At 51.2% G+C, this 19,434-nt stretch overlaps 1 protein-coding gene and 1 long non-coding RNA gene across 8 annotated transcripts in view; one reads left to right on the top strand and one right to left on the bottom strand.

Annotated features, from left to right (window-relative positions):
• Nucleotides 1-19,434, top strand: part of KIRREL3 (kirre like nephrin family adhesion molecule 3) — a 584,878-nt gene that overhangs the window by 411,121 nt on the left and 154,323 nt on the right. The gene's annotated exons all lie outside the window — the stretch shown is intronic.
• LOC129393424 (uncharacterized) overlaps nucleotides 1-19,434 on the bottom strand; it is a 144,139-nt gene that overhangs the window by 63,638 nt on the left and 61,067 nt on the right. Inside the window, exon 2 of the long non-coding RNA XR_008620298.2 lies at nucleotides 828-1,058. This is a non-coding gene — a long non-coding RNA (uncharacterized LOC129393424). The remainder of the gene's footprint in view (nucleotides 1-827; nucleotides 1,059-19,434) is intronic.

Genomic DNA, 19,434 nt, shown 5'->3' with positions numbered 1-19,434 from the left:
GAGAATGGAGACACAGGGATTTTGGTGATGGCTAGTGTAAATCAAGGGAATTTCTGAGAGGTCTGTCTGGCTACCACACTCCAAAATTCTCCTAGGTCCCTGTTTTCCTCTGAGTGACTTTGTAAAGAGACTAGAGCCCATATAATGCCCCATCCTGCTTCCTCCTGCTGCTTTAAAGATTCTAGAAACTGGTAGATGGATCTGCAGACACTCATCCTTTAGGCCAGGAAACTGCAGCCCGGGCTCTGTCTCTCTTGCCCAAGGCTAGAGGCCATCAAACTCTTCTGGAAGACCAGGCTGGATGGTTGATTCAGTTCTTATTACCTTATTAATAGTTGCTTTCATTCCCCCTTCCTGGAAGAAGAAAGCTGGGCTCAAGATGCATAGGTGAGCTGTGAAGAGCTGTGAGCTGTGAAGAGCTTTGTGCTCCTAAGACAGAATGTAGAGCTCCACACCACACAGAGATACCTCCTCCCCACTCCCGCATGCCTGCCAGAAGTCAGGGAGCAGAGTCACTTCCCAGAGAAAAACCATTTCTTCATTACCTAGCCACATCAGATCACTGTCAACTCAATGCAGCTAAGAAACATGGCAAGAACATATCTTGGCCCTGGGGCCGAGGTCATCACATTCCTACCTTCCCCCCTTCAGAAGGGACTGAGTACAGTGAAAGGAGACCTAGAGTCTGGCACTTCCCTCACTAACTGGCTGTGTGACATTGGGCATGTTACTTTACCTCTCTGGGCCTCACTACCACCTCTAAAAATAGGGCTAATAATTTGTGACTTATCTGCAGATGATGATCTTGTAGGTTTCCTTTCACTTACGTTTGTTTGACAATGTACTCAGCATCTACCATATGCCAGGTGCTGCGTTAGGTCTAAGGACGCGGCAGTGAACAGAGCATTCTTGTTGGTTGCTCCATGGGCATGAACACTGGATGTCAGAGCTCCTGGGACTTCATGGCAGGTGACTCTCGAGATTGGTGAACAGCCTATGGAGAAGGCAGCTCAGCCACCAGCCAGGCTCGTAGGGCTTTCCGTTGGGTTCACCAGAGCCTAGAACAGACAGATTTATCCTGGGAGACTTTCCTGCCTTCCTAGGGGCCAAGGGCTCCCCACCTGCTTGGAGACCTCAACCACTTTCCTCTGCTCCTAAGGGAGGAAACACAGCACCAGCCTATATTGTGACCCTTAATCATTGTTTATTACAATTCTTTATGACCATAGACACACACCGAAGAAAGCCTTTGAAAACCAGGTGCTGCTTATGCCAGCAGAGCTAGAGAAGGTTCTGGAAAGGATGTCCTGGCTGGCGTCTGTCACTGCTGGTCACCTGGAGGCTTTGTATGCCATCAGGGCTTGTCAGTTCTTGCTGTCCCCTATCGCTCCTAAGGGGGCAGTGTGGCCTGGCTGCAGGTGCCTGGTGGCCACTGGGTCTCCCTGGGAGAAAAAGAATTCATTCTAGTCCTATCTCTGCCACTGACTAGCTGTGTGGCCTTAGACAAAGGACACAGTCCTGAGTCATAGCCGCTGAGTCCTCAGTAAGATGATGCTCACAATGCATCCCTTACCGGTTGCTGTGAAATTAAATGAGATAATTCAGGTAAACACTTGGTAAACTAAAGAGGCTCAAATCAAGGCCAAGTTTAGGATGAGGAAGACCTTGATAAGGGAGAAATAGTCCAAGATCTGAGTCATCAGCTAAGACAGGAGCCACACAGAGCCCCCCAATCCTGGGCGATAAACCTGGGACAACTAGCCTGCTGGGCTCCACTTTGCCAAGGGCCCTGCCAGCTCCTACACTGCCCCCAGCTCCGGATCTCTGGAGCCAGGCTGGAGGGGAGGCTGACTGCATTTCTCCGGAGCCAGGCTGGAGAGGAGGCTGACTGCAGCTCCTTTGTCTGCCCAAAGTGGACATCCACCCTCTTCAGCCCCTCACCCGCCACCCCCTCCACAAGTGGGTTAAGAGCCTTGGAAAGAGAAAAGAAGGTCGGTGAAGTGGCTCTCGAGTGCTCTCAGCCGGGCTGACAGCCCACAGGCCTTGTCACCATCCCCACAGCTGCATGGAAACAGTGCCACGGCAGCTGGGGGAGCTCTGTGCCCATCTTCAGGGCACGCTCAGGACGGGGTGCCCCATGCCTCACAACCCAGAAGGCCCCTGAGGGTCCGAGGGCCCAGGGCAGCTGCAAAGTGACTTTCACCAGGAGACACTGTTCCCCCTCCCAGGGGCGGAAGGCCAACTGGGGCAAAACGCTGAGAAGCACGTGGCGGAAATGCTAACAGAAAAGATCGAGCAGCTCCCAAATGCAGGTTCCATCGCTGAGGCTTCAGAATTTTATATGAGCTTTAGGACAACGACCCCTTCTATGTTCTATTCAGAGTCTCTGCCTTTCTATGAGGACCTGTGGCTGGACCAGAGGGGAGTTGGCCAGGAGCATGGGTTAGAGAATTTAAGAGCTGGCCTTAGAGATAGTTTCTGCTGCGGCCTCATTGCACTCTTAAAGGCACCACTCGTGAGGCCTCTGAGGCCCAGCAAGGATAAATGACCGCCCAGACCCTCCAGCAGTTGAAGGCCCCATGCTATGTGGAAAGAAAGAAGGAAAAACGAGGCTAAAGGAATTCAAAAGTTACACAGCGAAAAAAGTGGAAGGAGCTGAGATTTGACAGTTTCCAGCGATTCCAAACTCATGTTCTTTCTCCTACACCCTGTAGCTTCTCCAAGAAGATTGGAGTCTAAAGGGGGCAGAGTTTCCTCGAGGAGCTTCTGGTCCAGTGAGGGAGATGGAATTCATCCAGTTGGAAAGGACCATAACAACAACAAAAAAATCACAGTACGCCATGAAACCTGTGGCTCCGACCCAGCCCCCAGCCCTACCCTTCACCTTACTGTTAGTTTTCACCAGCTCCTCCATCCTTCCCTCCCTTCCTCTTCTGCCTGCCTTCTTCTCCAGGTAGATGAGTCCCACAGCTTACTTCAGATCTCAGGGCAGAACCTGTGACCAGGAGGGAGGGGTGGAGGATGGGAGGAGGATACACTGTGCCAATGGACAGAGGGAAGGGAGCCTGGGGATGTGATTTCTTTTCCCCAATAAAGCAGAAAGTGAAAGGCAGGAGTTTCTGCAAATGTCATCTCTTTGTTCTCTCTTTGTGATTTGTCATCTGCATCCACCACTGAGCAGAGTACAGACCTGGCCTTGCCCTCTGGGTGGAGGGGGACAGTTGTATTGCACCACTGGATCCCCTGAGTCTCGCAGTGATGGCAACGGTGCAATGGGCTAACCTGAGCAGTTTCCTGGAGGGGTGATCTGAGAACCATGACTCAGAACCTGGCTTCCCAGCTTCCTAGGGCTCACAAATCCTCTTGAGAATCTACTGAAAGCTATGAATGTTCTCTCTCCCTAAGGCTTATATGCACATTCACTCAGAATTAAGGATTGCACAAGTTCCGCAAATAATTCCACTCCGTGCAGGCCCAGACCCCATGGATGACCCCCATTCCAGATTGTCTCATGCATACAGGGCAACGTGGCTATGGAGAAATGATCAGCAGACAAGCAAGTCAGAGGAGAACAGACAGCAGGCCATAGGTCCAGCCGGGTGTTCATTGCCCACCTGTACCCAGAGGGGGTCACAGCAGGTTGGGAGGTACTGGCCTGCCTACTGCATCCACTTAGCACGAGGGCCCCTCCCTGGTCCCCACAGTGGGCAGGGAGTGGCTGTGGCTTGGAGCTGGGGACAGTGTGATGAGGCTGCTTGCTGCCATCAGCCAGAGAGAGCTGGTGGCGTGGAAATGCTGGCGCCCCTGAAGCCTCCCGATAACGGTGCTAAATAAAGGTAATTTTCAAGTCACCAGTTAACAATGGCTGAGCGCGCAAGCAGTGACCGATGAGTCAGTCAATTACAGGATGAGCTGTGGGGGAACTGCTCTGAAGAGCCTCCTGGCCCACGGTCTGCATCCACACAGGGGTGACCTGCAGACGACAGCATCCTGGTTCCGTGGTAAGCATCTGTTTCTCCAAAGCCCTGGCTTTTTTCCTATTGGAGACCCATTCAGACAAGCTGCAAGTCGGCTGACGGGGTGGGAGCTGGAGGCTTCAGGCCTAGAAGCCCTTTGTGCAAGCCTCCTAACGTGGCTGGACCATGTGCCTGCTCCCCTCAGCCCACCCACCCCAGCCAGCTCCTAGCCCCCTCACAGGAAAGAAAGGTATGCCACGCCCAGCCCTCTGCTCCTGCATCCTGCAGGACTCTCTCTGCAGCCTGCATCGGTTCTCTCAACAACAGGCCTTTTCTGCCTGAGCTGAGAGTGTCTTGCTCCCAGCCCTTCCCTGCTGTGACCACACCCAGCTCAATAGCTTTCTCTTCCCAGAGCACACAGAAAAAGGCCTGACCTGGGACTGGTGCCAAACTCACGTCTTCCCCAAGGCCTCCCCTGATGTGCCTCCTAGGCTCCCCACCCTGGCTCCCTCCTCCCTTCCCTCTGGCCCCAGGCGCGCTGTTTCCCGCACAGCAGGCATGCAGAGTGTACTGTGTGGGTTTTTTGCCATGGTCCTTTCCATCCTGATGTATTCCATCTCCCTCAATGGACCAGAAGCTCCTGGAGAAAGCTCTGCCCCTTTAGACCCCAATCTTCTTGGAGAAGCTACAGGGTGTAGGAGAAAGAGCCTGAGTTTGGAATCACTGGAAACTGTCAGATCTCAGCTCCTTCCACTTTCTTAGCTATGTAACTTTAGACTTCCCTTGGCCTTGCTTTTCTCCTCCATATAAAGGGAACAATGGTACCTTTATAGTACTGTGTTGTTATAAGGATTCAGACCTAGCATTGTATAATAAGACATAGTATTATAGGGATTAAGACATAGTATTTCTCATCCATATAAAGGGAACAATGATACCTTTATAGTATTGTGTTGTTCTAAGGATTAAGTTATGGTGTTGTTATAAGGATTACGACAATAACTGTTTGGAAAGTACCTAGAACAAGGCCTGAGGCATCATAGGCACCCAGCACATGCAAGTCCCCATCCCAGGGGCTCGACAAAAGGCCCTGGAATGTTATTTCATGGCCCACCTAGGGCTGTGAGCAAGCCCTCAGCTGTCCCAGGGACTCCTCTCTGCAGAGTCCAAAGGCAAGCGACCCCCAGCCATAGCACTGCACCCTGAAGGATGTGACAGGGGTGGGAGCTGTTGGCCCTATGAGAGGCCTGTGTTGCTTGGGCTCCAGGGGTGGTGAGAGGGCCCAGCTGCTGACTCAGGCCTGCCTTTCCCCCTGCCAGGACTTCCTACTTAGTGGCCAAGTGTAAGTTACTTAAACTTTCTGAACTTCAGTTTCCTTACTGGTAAAACAGAGCATGGTCATACATATGACAACACGGTATGAGCTGTAAAGAGCCTGACTTAGTATCTAGGACATGGCAAGTGATGAAGAAATTGTAGCAATATTTGTAGTTCTCCTGTTCCTCACCCATTTCAGGCCTTCAGGACAGAGAGCTTTCTCTGAACAGCCAGATCCTTCTAGAAGCACTACCACCCTGATGGGGCCCCCAGAGCTGACCTCAGGTCCAGGTGCAAGGCAGAGCATGGCTGGTATACACGAGGCTGGACAGGAAGAGCATGTCTGAGATCTTGGGCAAGATGTAGAAGCCCTCTGAGCTGCCATTTCCTCATCACTGGGAAATGCAGGTTACGTGTGCAGTAATGCCCTGGCTGTTATAACCAGCCGGGACCAACCTTGCACAAACCTCCCACCAGAACACACAGGATTTCACCCTAAGGGATGTATGCCTTTAGGTTAAGGGATTCTCTTGGTGAAGGATTGTTACCTGTGGAATACGGCTGGTTACAAGCGTCCAGCCAATTGTTAGATGTTAACACCTTAATACAGCATTTGAATCAGATCACTTTTGGGGTGTAGGTGTGGGGGAGACAGGATCTCCCTCTGTCACCCAGGCTGGAATACAGTGCTGCAATAACGGCTCACTGCAACCTCCGCCTCCCAGGCTCAAGCGATCCTCCTGCCTCAGACTCCCAAGGAGCTGGGACTACAGGCACACACCACTGTGCCCAGCTAATTTTTGTATTTTTAGTAGAGACGTAATTTTACCATGTAGCCCAGGCTGGTCTCAGCTCCTGGGCTCAAGTGATCTGCCCGCCTCAGCGGCCTCCCAAAGTGCTGGGATTATAGGTGTGAGCCACCGCACCCAGCCAGATCACTTTCTAATAAGGCAAATCCTCAAGAGAATGGGTGAAATGAGACATACAGGACAAATTTTGAGGAGAGAAGGAGTGGGGAGAACAGGGATGGAAGACCTGGCTAGGATGGCCAGCGAGGGAGTGGTCCCAAGAAGGGCGGCTCCCGCTACCAAGGTATCTAGGAGGACAGAGACTACCAGCTCTGTCCCCAGCCTCCTTGAGCCTGGTGCAGCAGCCCCCACAGGCACAGCTCAAGCCCTAATTACACCCTCCATCACTCTCCCACTGAGGCTGAAATGGGGACAGATCACTCACCGTGCAGTGGCAGTGACCTTCACAGACCATTTCTCCTCCTTCCAGCCCCCCCACTTAGCTGAGACCATGTTCTCTTTCGTCTGCTGTGTCCACAGTGAGCCACAGCAGGGCCACATGCAGCCATGGCAGACACAGCCCTTGAGGTGGGGACCGCTGGGGTGTTGCAGACCTCAGCCACACAAAAGGTGTGCCACAGCAGCTAGTTTCTAGAAGACTTAGGGATTTAAGGCAGAGCCCTGCAGACAGGGCTGGCTGAAGAGCCCCATAGGAGTTGACTCTGGGAGCTGGGGGCCCAGGAAAGTGGGTGTAATCTTAGACTGCATTAATTGCAAAGCAATTTTTAAAACAGAGGGAGGTGATGTTCTTCTGGGCTTTGCTTGATCGGGCTACATCTGGAATTTTGGGTTCAGTTCTAGAAATCAATTTGAAAGGGGGTATTAACAAAACGAATAACCAACGTAGTTAAGGTTAAAAGACCATGTCAAATGAGGAAGAGGCAGGCCTGTATAATGGTTAGGTATGCAGCCCTCAGAGTCTGGTTCCTGGGTTTACATTTGAGCTCAACAAATGCTCAACAATGAAAGCCAGAGTTAGTATCCATACTGGTGTTGAGATCAGCTTTCAAAGGACTGTGGCATGTTCTGCTGCAGTGGCCCTGGCTGGTATTCAGAGCGAGCCCCTGCTCCTAAGGATGGGGCACAGTAGAAAGAGGAGCGTTCAGGAGTAACTGAGCAGAGCCTCAGCCAGCAGCTGGGGCACTAGGCAAGGTCCAGCCCCAGCCCCAGGAGGCAGGGATGAAATGCCAGCAAGGTCAGGTGAGGTGGCAGGATAAAGTGGGTTGAGTCACTGACACACCTCCCAAGCTTCAGTGACTGGTGCACTAGTAGGGAAACTGAGGCTGGGAGGTAAGGGGCTGCACTCACGCCCTATAGGTACATCTGTGTCACGGATCAGTCAGTGCCAGAGCGACGAGATGTGCTTTGGGTTCAGAAACATGGGAGCACTTATCCCAGCACTGCTGTGTGATGAGCTGTGTTACTATGCACCAGTGACTCGGCCTCTCTGAGATTCCATTTCCTCCTCTGAACACAAGGGTACCTACATGGTTAAGACCAAGGGGAAAAAACTTAACAAGACAACTGACACACATAGCTCTCTCTCAGTTTCCCAAGCCCATGGCGCCCTGAGTCCCTGCCTGCTGGTGGGCGGGCGGAGGGCGGCTGCCACAGCCCTGCCTGCCTGGACCAGGAGCAGCACAGTTCCCGGACAAAGCTGGCCACAGTGCCCCCATCCAGAAAGAGTCACTCATCCCCACACCCCACGCAGGCTGTAGCTTCTGTTCCCCTGCACGCAGACGCTGCCAACAGCCCAGACTCCTTCAGCTCTGGAGGGCTTGGAGGGCCCTTCATCTGCCATTGTGTTATTTGTTGTCCCTGTTCTCATGATGAACAGAGGAGAAATATTGTCTCCAGCCAGAGCCGCAGGAGGCAGACACCTCGAGAGGCAGCGGCTCCAGGGCAGCAGTAATTGCTCTGATTGGAAGGCATTTCCTCAGGTTGCTGGAAGGGACCGGGAGAGGCAGCTAGTGTGCGGGTGCCCTGGGTTCCAGGAAAATCCTGGGGGCTTGCAGCCCCCTTGAAGAATGAGTGCCGGGCTTCACGGCCCAAATTGCTGTTCTCTCTTTCTCCCTGCAGCAAGCTCCCTGCTGGAGTGACTGGTGCCCTCGGTCTCCCCTGGTCCCCCCACCACCGCCACCTTCTTCCCACCTCAGCTCACTTGTTCTCAGGAGACAGAATTCCAGCCCTACTCATAAATCCATTCATTTGACGTATATTTCCTGAGCATGCCTCCTAACTGCCAAGCTGTGCTCTAGGTGCTTGGGATTTGTCAGGGGATTAAACAGCTCCCTGCCCTTGTAGGCCTTACCTTTGAACCAGGGAGACAGATTCTAAACAAAAGCGTAATAAATTGGTAAATTATATAGAATGTTACAGCATGTTCAATGCTATGGGGAAAATAGAGCAGTGGAGTGAGGAGGATTGGAGTGCCCAGGGCACGTGCAAGGCTTAGGACTCCAAAGGGAAATTTTGGCAAGGACTCCTCCTCTCCTTCCCCTCCCTGCCTCAGGGCCCGCAGCAAGGCTCCACCCAAACCCCTCCAGGTCGCTATCCCAGGGAAGGGGAGTCCCCAGTTCCTATTCCCACCCCTATCAGCCAGCATAGCCCTCCCAGGTAACTTGCATTTTGCAAAGCACTATTAACATGCAAAAAAATCCTATTTAATCCTCTCTTCAAGGATACCTGTGGCTGAGTACACTTATTCCCATTTTGTGGATTAGGAAACTGGGGCTCAGAGAAGCTGAGTATCAAAGGGCAAGGCCACACAGCTCTAATAAGTGATAGAGCCAGACCTTGATCAGGACTTTGACTCCCCATCTGAGCTCTTGGCCAGTGTTACTCTCATGTCCCTGATCTCATTGTGTCCCACAATGATTCCATGAGCCAGGGAACAATAAAGCCCATTTTGCTGATGGGAAACTAAGACTAGAGAGTTTAAGTAACTTGCCTGAGGTCACACAGCTAGCAAACGGCAGATATAGGACTTGTCCCCTATCTACCTCATGGCCCAATGCTTTCCCCTGAGCCCTAGATCTGAGTCTTCCAGTCCACCTCTCCCTTCTTCCTAAAGCCTTCCAAAGACAGACCTCTGCCCCTCCCTGTACCAGGGCCCAGCTCTCCTTAGAGTCATTCATTCCTTGCATTCACTCACTCTCATGAAAACTAAAAAGAAGTGAAAAGATAGATGGCAATAAGAATTGTGTTCAACTATTTTACTTAAGTCATAATCATTCCTAATCTAAATTTGCTGGAATGTATTACACAACCTAATCATTCACATATATTGTACTGCGGTTTCAATTTAGTGAAAAGTAAAAGCCATTCAGAGGCAGAAATATGTTAAATGAATATCTCCCAGATTACAGTCCTTCAGCGAGATAAAGTGCAGCCGGATTTTTATTTTGATTCAGGGACTGGTGCTGCCTGCTCCTCTTTCAGTTTGGGTGCATTTCTGGCTCCTCTTCCACACACAATGAAAGGCTGGGGGAGTCGAGAGCACAGTGAAGACGGCAGGCTACAGGGTTGGTGAGAGGGAAGCGCTGTGGGTTTGGGAATGTGATGGCTCCATGACCCACTGCTCCAGATTGGAAAGCTGCCCAGCCAGGGTCTGCAAACTACTCCTGGCTTACCTCTCTGCCTCATGCCTCACAGCTTCCCCTGCAGCTCTGCCCCAGGCCAGACCAAACATGCCATCACCGGAGCAGAGTGTGTTCTTTCTGACCTCCCAGCCTTTGCACACGCTGCCTCCACAGCCTGGAACGCTCTGCAGCCCCCGTCTTCATCTCCCTGTCTCCTATTTGTCCTTCGGGTTTCAGCTTGGATGTCATGTCCCCAGTGGACATTTTCCAAGAACTGCCATGTCTGGTGAGTGGCTCTCCCTACACATCATCCCAGTGCTCTGGACTCTTCCACTGGAGCATCCATCACACTGCATCATCGTTGCCTGTTGATTCATCTCTCCCACTGACTCCCAGCTCCCTGAGGCAGGGACTCTCTCTGGTTTACAGTTGTGCCCCCATGCTTAGCCATAGTAAGTGTTCAAAGGACGTTTATTGGCTGAATTCACCATCCCAAGCCTTCGAACAGTGACTTGCCCTTCTCCCAGTAATTTTAGGGCCCTTGCTTCATGCCTGCCTCAAGATCTCTCTACAAGCTGGGTCAGTTTTTATCCTCACCTGGATGGTTGGTTACCAAGGAGGCCCCAGCAGAACAGTGCCCAAGTGATGCAAAGCTGTGTCCCAGCTCCTGACCCAGTGCCTTCACGGTGCCACCTTGTATCCGCTACTTCAAAAGGGACAAGTGGCAGCACCCAAGTCCTCACAGGCCAGAGAAAGTGACGAGGCTTGATGTGGCGTTGTAAACATTGAATCTGAAGCCAAAAGACCCGAGTTCAACTGTGACTTCTGCTATGTATAATTTATGGCCCTGAACGAGTTACCTAATTAATCTCACTGAGCCTCAGGTTTATAAAATGGAAAGTAACAACACCGATGCCTCTAACTGTTGTTAGGAAGAACTAATGACAAGCAGAAAGAGGGCGGGGATATGTGCTTAGAGGCAGCAGTGCTCCTGTGAGTAGAGAGGCCACGAGACCCTTCCCCCAGCTCGCGTTCAGTGAGAGGGTCTCAGCAAGACCGCTTCGTTCTTGATGGTAACTATCCAGTCCGAGCTGGATTACCTAATTACCTACTTACTCCTTCATGATTTAAACCAGGGAAACGGCAGCGCTAAACAATGTGATTTTTATTGATTGTAGCTCTATGTTCCTCATGAACAAGGACACATGAGGAGTGGCCGCTCTAATTCAAGGTCCTCAGGTGCCTTTTCTGGGCCAAATGTCTTGCTGTGTTTTCCCTAATGTGCGCTGTAATCTGAGCTCATTCCTCACCTCCCATCATCTGAACGCTGCCACGTCCGGGGAGGGATCCTGTGGCTGAGTAATGCGCTCCAATAGAGAGTTTGTTTTTAAAGAGAGGAAGTAAAGAATAATGTTCCTGTTCCAAGCTGCTGAGGGAATTAGGAAGGCAGACGGCCATTACTCAGGCTGGAATCCTGCCAGGGCTTATGATATCATATTTATTTGCCAAGAAAAACATCTCCCTCCTCTGTCTCAGGCAGCACAGGGAAGCTGAAGCCCAACTCCAATCACGTTCCGTGCGGGAGGTTTAAGACACACAGACGGAACTTAACGAGAGCGACGGTCGTTTACATTGATGGAGTACCTTTTAGCTAGATGGCCCCCCGGAGTGTGACAAGCCTTCTGGACAGACGAACAGACACCGGCGTAGAGCGCTAGGCCCCGCATCCCTTTGTTCCCACGTTCCGCAGGGGGCTTCCCCCGGAGCCTCTGCCACTTGGCATGAGGGTGGAACCCTAAGCAGTTTTCCTATCCGGTCCGCTGCTTCCAAACTCTGTTAAGAAAGCAGGAGATGGGAGCGAAGCCTCTTGATAAGATTCCACAAACTATCCTGGTGAAGGTTAATTCCTGGCCGGGCGCGGTGGCTCATGCCTGTGATTCCAGCACTTTGGGAGGCTGAGGCGGGCGGATCACACGAGGTCAGGAATTCGAGAGCAGCCTGGCCCGCAGGTTGAAAACCCATCTCTACTGAAAATACAAAATGTAGCCGGGCGTGGTGGTGAGTGCCTGTAATCCCAGCTACTGGGGAGGCTGTGGCACAAGAATCACTTGAATCAGGGAGGCAGAGGTTGCAGTGAGCCGAGATCTCGCCATTGCACCATTGCACCCCAGCCTGGCTAACAGAGACTCTATCTCAAAAAAAAAGAGGCCGGGCGCGGTGGCTCACGCCTGTAATCCCAGCACTTTGGAAGGCCAAGGCTGACGGATCGCGAGGTCAGGAGATCGAGACCATCCTGGCTAACAAGATGAAACCCCGTCCCTACTAAAAATACAAAAAAATTAGCCGGGCGTGGTGGCGGGCGCCTGTTAGTCCCAGCTGCTCCGGAGGCTGAGGCAGGAGAATGGCGTAAACCCGGGAGGCGGAGCTTGCAGTGAGCCGAGATTGCGCCACTGCACTCCAGCCTGGGCGACAGAGTGAGACTCTGTCTCAAAATAAAAATAAAAAAAAAAAAAGAAAAGAAAAAAGAAAAAGTTTACTTCCTTTATGATGCACTCCAGAGAGCTCTACAGATGAAGCCACAGTTGTCTGACATCTGGTATTATTGAGTTAAGTGCCCATCATTGGGGTTGTGGCCTGTTGACAGTGACCCATGTGTGGTAGTGGCATCTGGCCTGCAACTTCAAGGGTGTCACAGTGGGGAAGCTCTGCCCCAGATCTAAACGACACCCCACCTGCTTCACCTTCAGTCCAGTTAGACACCAGAGAGAAGCTGGTAGTGTCATTGGTGGTGTTATTCTGAGTGCCCTGGTACAGGAGGAGGAAAGTTAAGCCCACATGGGACAGTGAGAAAGGCCACCTTTGCTCCCCTCTGCCTGCCTTTGCAGCCAGGCTCGGTCATACCCACAGGCCTGGGCTGAACTGAGGAGCATAGACAAAAATGAGTTTTCAGACTACTGGGGGCTTTGTATGGGGAAGAAAGGGGCCCATCCTAGAGTCCAGGAGAGTGAGGAGCTACAGTCAGAGAGGGCAAACCTTGACAAGTTCCAGGGGTAGGCAGAAGAGTGCATCCACAGGCGCTCACCAGGCAATGGAGAGGTGTTGGAATAAGTTGTATAGGATCTAGATATGGCAGCAAAGAGATGGGAACGCCAATGCCCTAACTCCGGGGCACCAACTGTCCACACTGCCTGCAGACTGTGCTCCCAGGCTATGTTGATGTCTGTTTTCCTTGCTCAAGCACGCAGCCCACGCCTGCAGAATTCATCGGGTGCCCTGGCTGCTGCCACTGCTCAAATTTTACTCATGAGGATGGCTTTGTGACGGATACATCATCTCATTTTCCTGGAAGTCCTGAGGGGCAGCCACCAGATTGTGCACGCTGAATGTCAGCTACGTTAAGCTAACACATTCACATCATTGAAAACCCTATTTACACATAATAAACATGGGGATAGTTGCCGCGAGGAAATAATATAGTATTGATTAAAACAATGGCCTGTAATGCCTTCTGAAAGCCTGCAGCCACCAGCAGCCTCCACAGCGGGTTGCACACAGGCAGCCTCCCTACCTGGCTGCCTCGGGCCTGCCGTCAGCTGTCACTTTCTAAATGGAGAAGACAGGCATTTCCCCGGGCGAGGGTCGTGACAGCAGGAGCCTCCATTTAGGGAGTCCTCGCTGTGTGCCAGGCACCGTACTGAGGGCTTGCTCTCCTTTATCCCCATAGCAGCTCCTCGAGGTAGATGGGATCATTCTTTGCATTTTACAAAGAAGGAAGCAGGCTCACAGAGGAGTTAAATGTCTTGCCCAGGGTCCCACAATTAATAAGTGACGACGCTGGGATTTGAACCTAAGTGTGTCTAACTCCACAGCGCATCCCGTCCTCCTCATGCTAGACTCCTTCGTATATTCATTTTCTATCTTGATATGTAAATATGTGAACAGAGAAGCTCCTGGTGCTCGTGCTGAGGCCCTTGGCAGGGTGTTATCATTGGTTCAGTGGGGGATGGTCTGTGACCAGCTCAACCTCAGCCATGATCCCAACTATCCTAAGCTGAGGAGAAGACCTGCTGTTTGGCAGAACTGGAGATTTCAGAGTCCCTGAAATAGGAAATCTCATTTTAGAAAGATGGCTTATTGCCCTAGAGCTGCTGGCAGGCCTAGAGCGGGGGCATATTTTCCCTGGTAACCACACAATACCCTTGGCTCAGAAACAGTCCACAGTGAGCTGAGGATAGCAGGAAGGTCCAGGACCACATCTGACATGATATGTCAGATGGAGAAGGCTCCAGGAGCACACAGGAGGTATGGGGCCTGGGGAGCCAGCTGTCCACATCCGGAGCCACATGTTTCCATGATGGTGGGTAACTGGTGTGGATGGGAGAGATGGGAGGGTCTGAGTATCAAGAACAGATAGCAGTGTCCATCTGTTAGCAGTGAGCATTTCTGCTGTGCTCTGCCATTTACTGACTGTGTAGCTTTGGGCAAGTCACTTAGGCTATCTAAGCCCTCATACCAAAATTAAGGATAATACTTCTTCAGTACGTCAGATAATTAAGGATAATACTTCTTCAGTGCATCAGATAATTAAGGATAATACTTCTTTAGTACTTCTTCAATACGTCAGTGTTGCAAGTGCTTAAAAGGAAAATATGTTGCTGCATGAAGCACTGGCCTTTAACAGTCAGCACTCAATTAAGGTCAATCCTGATCTTACAACATGTTTGCAAATACTTGGTGACCTTCCCCTCCCATCCTCATGGGGCTTTAGACCTGCAGAAGCCCCAATCTTCTGAACTCAGTTCTCACCCCTTCCCCACCTGACCTGCAGCTAAGGTCATCCATCCGCCTGCTTCTCAGCTGTCCCTGCCGTGCAGTTCAGACTGGGGAGGTAAATGGGCAGATTTTTGCATCTGCTGAAATCCTTGCTTCACTGGGTTTCATTTTCTTCCACTATAGCGGAGGATTTCCACTAAACCCCCGAACCGTGTCTGGATTATTGCTTCCGGCAGCATCAGGGGAATGCGTTCTGATACCAAACACCAGAGGCAGAAACCCAAACCAGAGCTTAGCAAGGCTGGTGAAGGCACCTCTGTGTTGCCGCTGGTGAATCTCAGGCCCACTAGCAAGCAGTGCATCCTTGCAATGCACAATGGCAGGAGCTGGTCCTGGTCTGGCCTGACTGGGAGGACAGGCCATGCAAAGAACGCTCAGTTGAGAGTATGCCCCTCGCTTGAGAGATGAGAAGACAAAAGCCCAGAGAGGCTCCACGATTGGCTCAATATCACCCAGTAAGGCCAGAGGAATCACACAGGCAAAACCAGGGCCAGATCACAGGGAGGAACCTGGCTTTGGGGTGGGAGGATCTAGGTTCCAGCCCTTCTGTCACATAGCCGTGTGACCTTGGGCAGGCTGCTTAAGCCCCAGGAGTCTCTGTTTTCCCATCTGTGGAATGGAACAATGAATACATGCCCTTGTGTAACTAGGGATCCAGGAGGCCGGGTGTGGTCTGTTACCTGTGCTCAGTTCATAGCTGGCCCCGTTCCAGCACCTTCCCCTTGTCCCTTCCATTCCCTTCCATGCCACGTCAGGACAGCAGAGCCTCTCGTGTGTGAGGTGCTTCTCCTCCTACTCTGGTTCTGAGACATAACCCTGGTTCAAGAGGAGACTCCTGTCTATTACAGGACATGGTGATTACAGTTAATAACAGTGTATCCTATAATTGGAAATTGCTCAGAGAATAGGTTTTAAATGTTCTCACCATGCACAAAAAAAAATGATACATATGTGAGGTAATGGATATGTTAATTCATTGACGTATTCATTCCACAATGTATGCTTTTATCAAAACGTCTTGTATACCATAAATAGATCTACAACTTTTAGTTTCAATTTTAAAAATAAATGAAAGTTTTAAAATTGAATATAGGCCAGGCGCGGTGTCTCAGGCCTATAATCCCAGCACTTTGGGAGGCTGAGGAGGGCAGATCACCTGAGGTCAGGAGTTTATGACCAGCCTGGTCAACAAGGTGAAATCCTGTCTCTACAAAAATACAAAAATTAGCCAGGCATGATGGCGGGTGCCTGTAACCCCAGCTACTCAGGAGGCTGAGGTGGGAAAATCACTTGAACCCAGGAGGTAGAGGTTGCAGTGAGCTCAGATTGCACCACTGCACTCCAGCCTGGGCAACAGAGTGAGACTCTGTCTCAAAAAAAAATTCAATATAATGTGACCAGCTCTAAACCCCCCACTAACTATAGCAAAATTATATTTGAAAATTTAATCAATGAGAGGAGGCCCCAGAGCTTCTGGGGCGCTGATTTTATCTGCCACCCTTCATTCCCATGGCTGCTGTCCTGCCTCCATGTTCTTTAAACTGGCATTGCAGGCATGGTTTGAGAAGGGCTGTCTAACCCTTTCCAGTGCTAGGACCTGGCATTTACATGAGCACCTACTTCACCATAGGCAGTGGATCTGCACAAAAGAGTCATTTATTTTTGAAGCACATGCAAAGACTGAAAGGGGATGATGCCATTGAGATTCAAGTGCAACCCGGAGACTGTAAAGTCAAGGAAGAAAAAAAAAATAAACAGGAAATTCCGGGAACAGGTAGGGCCAGGTGGGGATGGGGAGGGGAGGTTATTTTAGACAGACAGAGTCCAGGGCAAGTTCTTCCTTCCTGAATCAGAGGGGAAGACAGGGCAGAGCAGTCCTGGACCACACGTGGCCCTGCTTGTCCAGGGTGCACAGAAACTGTGCCAGGCCCCCTCCTGCAGGAGGGCAGTGCACAAATGTGCCAGACAGCACATGGGGCTGGGCCAGGGAGAACTAGAGGCTCCATCACAGGAGAAGAAATTCCAGGCTCCACCCTCTGTGCTCAAAGCCCTCCACGGTATGCCTCCACTGACCTTTCTAGACTTCCCTGCACAGGCCCTGCCTTCCACTCAGGGCCCCCCTTGCCCATCGCTACCTGAACCCTTGGCTCAAGCCATTCCTCCTCCTAGAATGCCCTCCTGCTGTCCGGCTCACCAGTCCCCAGCATTCTAGGTGGCCCAGTCTAGTCCAGCCTCCTCCACGAAGACCTCCCTGGCCAGCCCAGCCGTGGTGTCTTTGGCTATCCTTTGTCTCCCCAACTGTGGGTCTCTGGGGGCTGAAATGTTATCCAGCGCATCTTTATGCTTTCAGCTGTGCCCCGTAACTGGCCTCTCCAGCAAGTATGTGTTAAATTCCTACTGTGGACCAGACACAGTGACAAGTGCCAGGTGTTAAAAGATGACTGGGAGCCGGGCGCAGTGGCTCACGCCTGTAATCCCAGCACTTTGGGAGGCAGAGGCGGGCGGATCACGAGGTCAGGAGATCGAGACCATCCTGGCTAACACGGTGAAACCCCATCTCTACTAAACATACAAAAAATTAGCTTGGCATGGTGGCGGGCGCCTATAGTCCCAGCTAATCGGGAGGCTGAGGCAGGAGAATGGCGTGAATCCAGGAGGTGGAGCTTCCAGTGAGCCAAGATTGTGCCACTGCACTCCAGCCTGGGTGACAGAGCAAGACTCTGCCTCAAAAAAAAAAAAATGACTTGGCTCCCTCTTTTAAGGACCTCACAATTCAAGGCGAACAGAAAAACATCACGCAGAGGTGGAGAGAGGCAGGGGGTCATGAGAGCAGAGAGGGTGGTTGGGCACGTTGCTTACCAGCAGTGGTAACCTGGAAGCATTGTCCAGATCCAGGTGCAACTCTAGATACAAATGCCATCCAACCTCAATGCTCCCCACTCTAGGGCCACAGGTGCATTTGCCTCCTTTGTACCCTGCCCTGTTTTTTCTGCCCCTTTTCTCACTCTCTGTCTCCCCAGTTCTCCTCTTCCACTGGCTTCTTGCATGAACCCGGACCCCATTTGCTCATGAGAGAAGTTATTCGTTAAATTAGAGAGTGGTTCCTGGGGACACTGAGCACTCTGCAGAGAAAAGGCACAGTAGAAATCTAATAAGTAAATCAGAGGGCTAAAAGCTCAGACAACAAGCAGGAGGATTTAGGAAATGAGGAGCTACAGTCTCAGGTACCCGAGGAAGTCATAACTGACAGAGCAGCTTGCACCCCCTGGCCCTGGATGCAATTTAAGAAATTGGATTTTATACTCACCTGCGTTTGGGAACTAACTACCCTCCCACATGATAAATCCTAAGGCTCTTGGTGGAACTCCCTGGGGCCCGCACCAGCGTCATCTGTTTTAGACGACCCGTTCATCCTCCAGGATCATCAATGGCTGGCAGGAAGGGAGGACCTCTCCGAGACATTGGTGAGCTCTGGTGCAAAGACCTTTCTTGGCCATGGCTTCTCGGAGGCAGCACACGGACCAAGCACGGGCTTTGGGTTTGATCCAGGTCTGGTTCTGTTGCTGTGTGGCCTCAGACAGTTGTCTCGCCTTGCTGGTCCTCAGTGTCTTCATAAGTCACATGGAGACAAAGTCCCGTCTCTAGGCATGGTGAGGATAAGTGAGAGAGTGTGTGAAAAGTATTTTGCAGGGTAGATACTTGCTGACAGATGGTCAATACGTGATGGCTTATTTTCACCTTGGAATCAGTAAGTCCAGCCTAGGTGTGGTAGGAGAGCCTGGAACTTTTACATCTCCAGGGACAGGGGACAGTCATTGAGACAGAAGGAGCAGGACTGGTGCTGAGTCAGAAGTCCAGAAGCCTGTTGGTCAGGAAGTTTGCCATACCCATTGCGAGAACTCTCCATGGGTGTGAGGCGGATTCTGAGTCCCTCCCCCAGGACCTGAGCAGACAGCCTGTGTACATGCATACACGCTCACCCACGTGCCCCACATGCTGTCACACATTCATGATACTTACTGTTCACAATGTGTCCACCCACAGGGACACGCCACACCCCAAGTTCTCACCCCGTCCCCACCTATGTGCACAATCCACACTCCCGCTCTTATTAGCAGGTAGGCACGGAGTCACGTTCATGTGGAAGTTCACGCCAAGACCAAGATCATCCCTTTTCTTTCCTAGCGTGTGAACCAAGGATCTCTTCCAATGAATTCCCATTTTGCCCTCCTCTTTCTTTGTGAGATACTGAGGAAGGACCAGGGAATGAAGCCAGAGTCTTGCATTTGCAGAGAAGCTGGAGGGGAGAGGGAGGGAGCATTTCCTGGGCTGCAAGCATCCCAGGACCCAAACATCCTAAGGGTTGTTTATTTTGGAAAAGAAAAGATTGTCTGTTAAACTTCTCAGTAGTCGGGTGGAAGAGGGATTAGTCTCATTCTGTGTTGCCTCACAGTGCAAATTTGGGACTAATGAGGCAAAGTTGCAAGGCTGTAGGGAATATTTAAGCTCAACATAGAAGAACTCTAAAATTATTTAAACTCTCCAAAAATGAAAACCACAGCTTCCAAAGTAATGAGCTCCCTGTCTTTAGAACGATCCAAGGGAAACCGGTGTGACTACTTCTCCAAGGTGCTAAAGGGGGAATCCTTTAGCACTGGGTGTGAGAATGGCAGTGATTAACCTCAAAGACACCTTTTGTTCAAAGAATCTAGAACTGGGCAGTTTCACACAGCTTCTCACTCAGCTATTCTCTCTGAAGGTAAGGATGACGTCTAGACCAGAGAAAGGACGGTTAGTGTCTTTTTTTTTTTTTAATTGAGACAGAGTCTTACTCTGTTGCCTAGGCTGGAGTGCAGTGGCACAATCTCAGCTCACTGCAACCTCCGCTTCCCGGGTTCA

This window comes from Pan paniscus, chromosome 9 (assembly GCF_029289425.2).
Source record: "Pan paniscus chromosome 9, NHGRI_mPanPan1-v2.0_pri, whole genome shotgun sequence".
Taxonomy (NCBI): Eukaryota; Metazoa; Chordata; class Mammalia; order Primates; family Hominidae; genus Pan; species Pan paniscus.
This window is presented reverse-complemented; position numbering and strand designations above follow the sequence as displayed.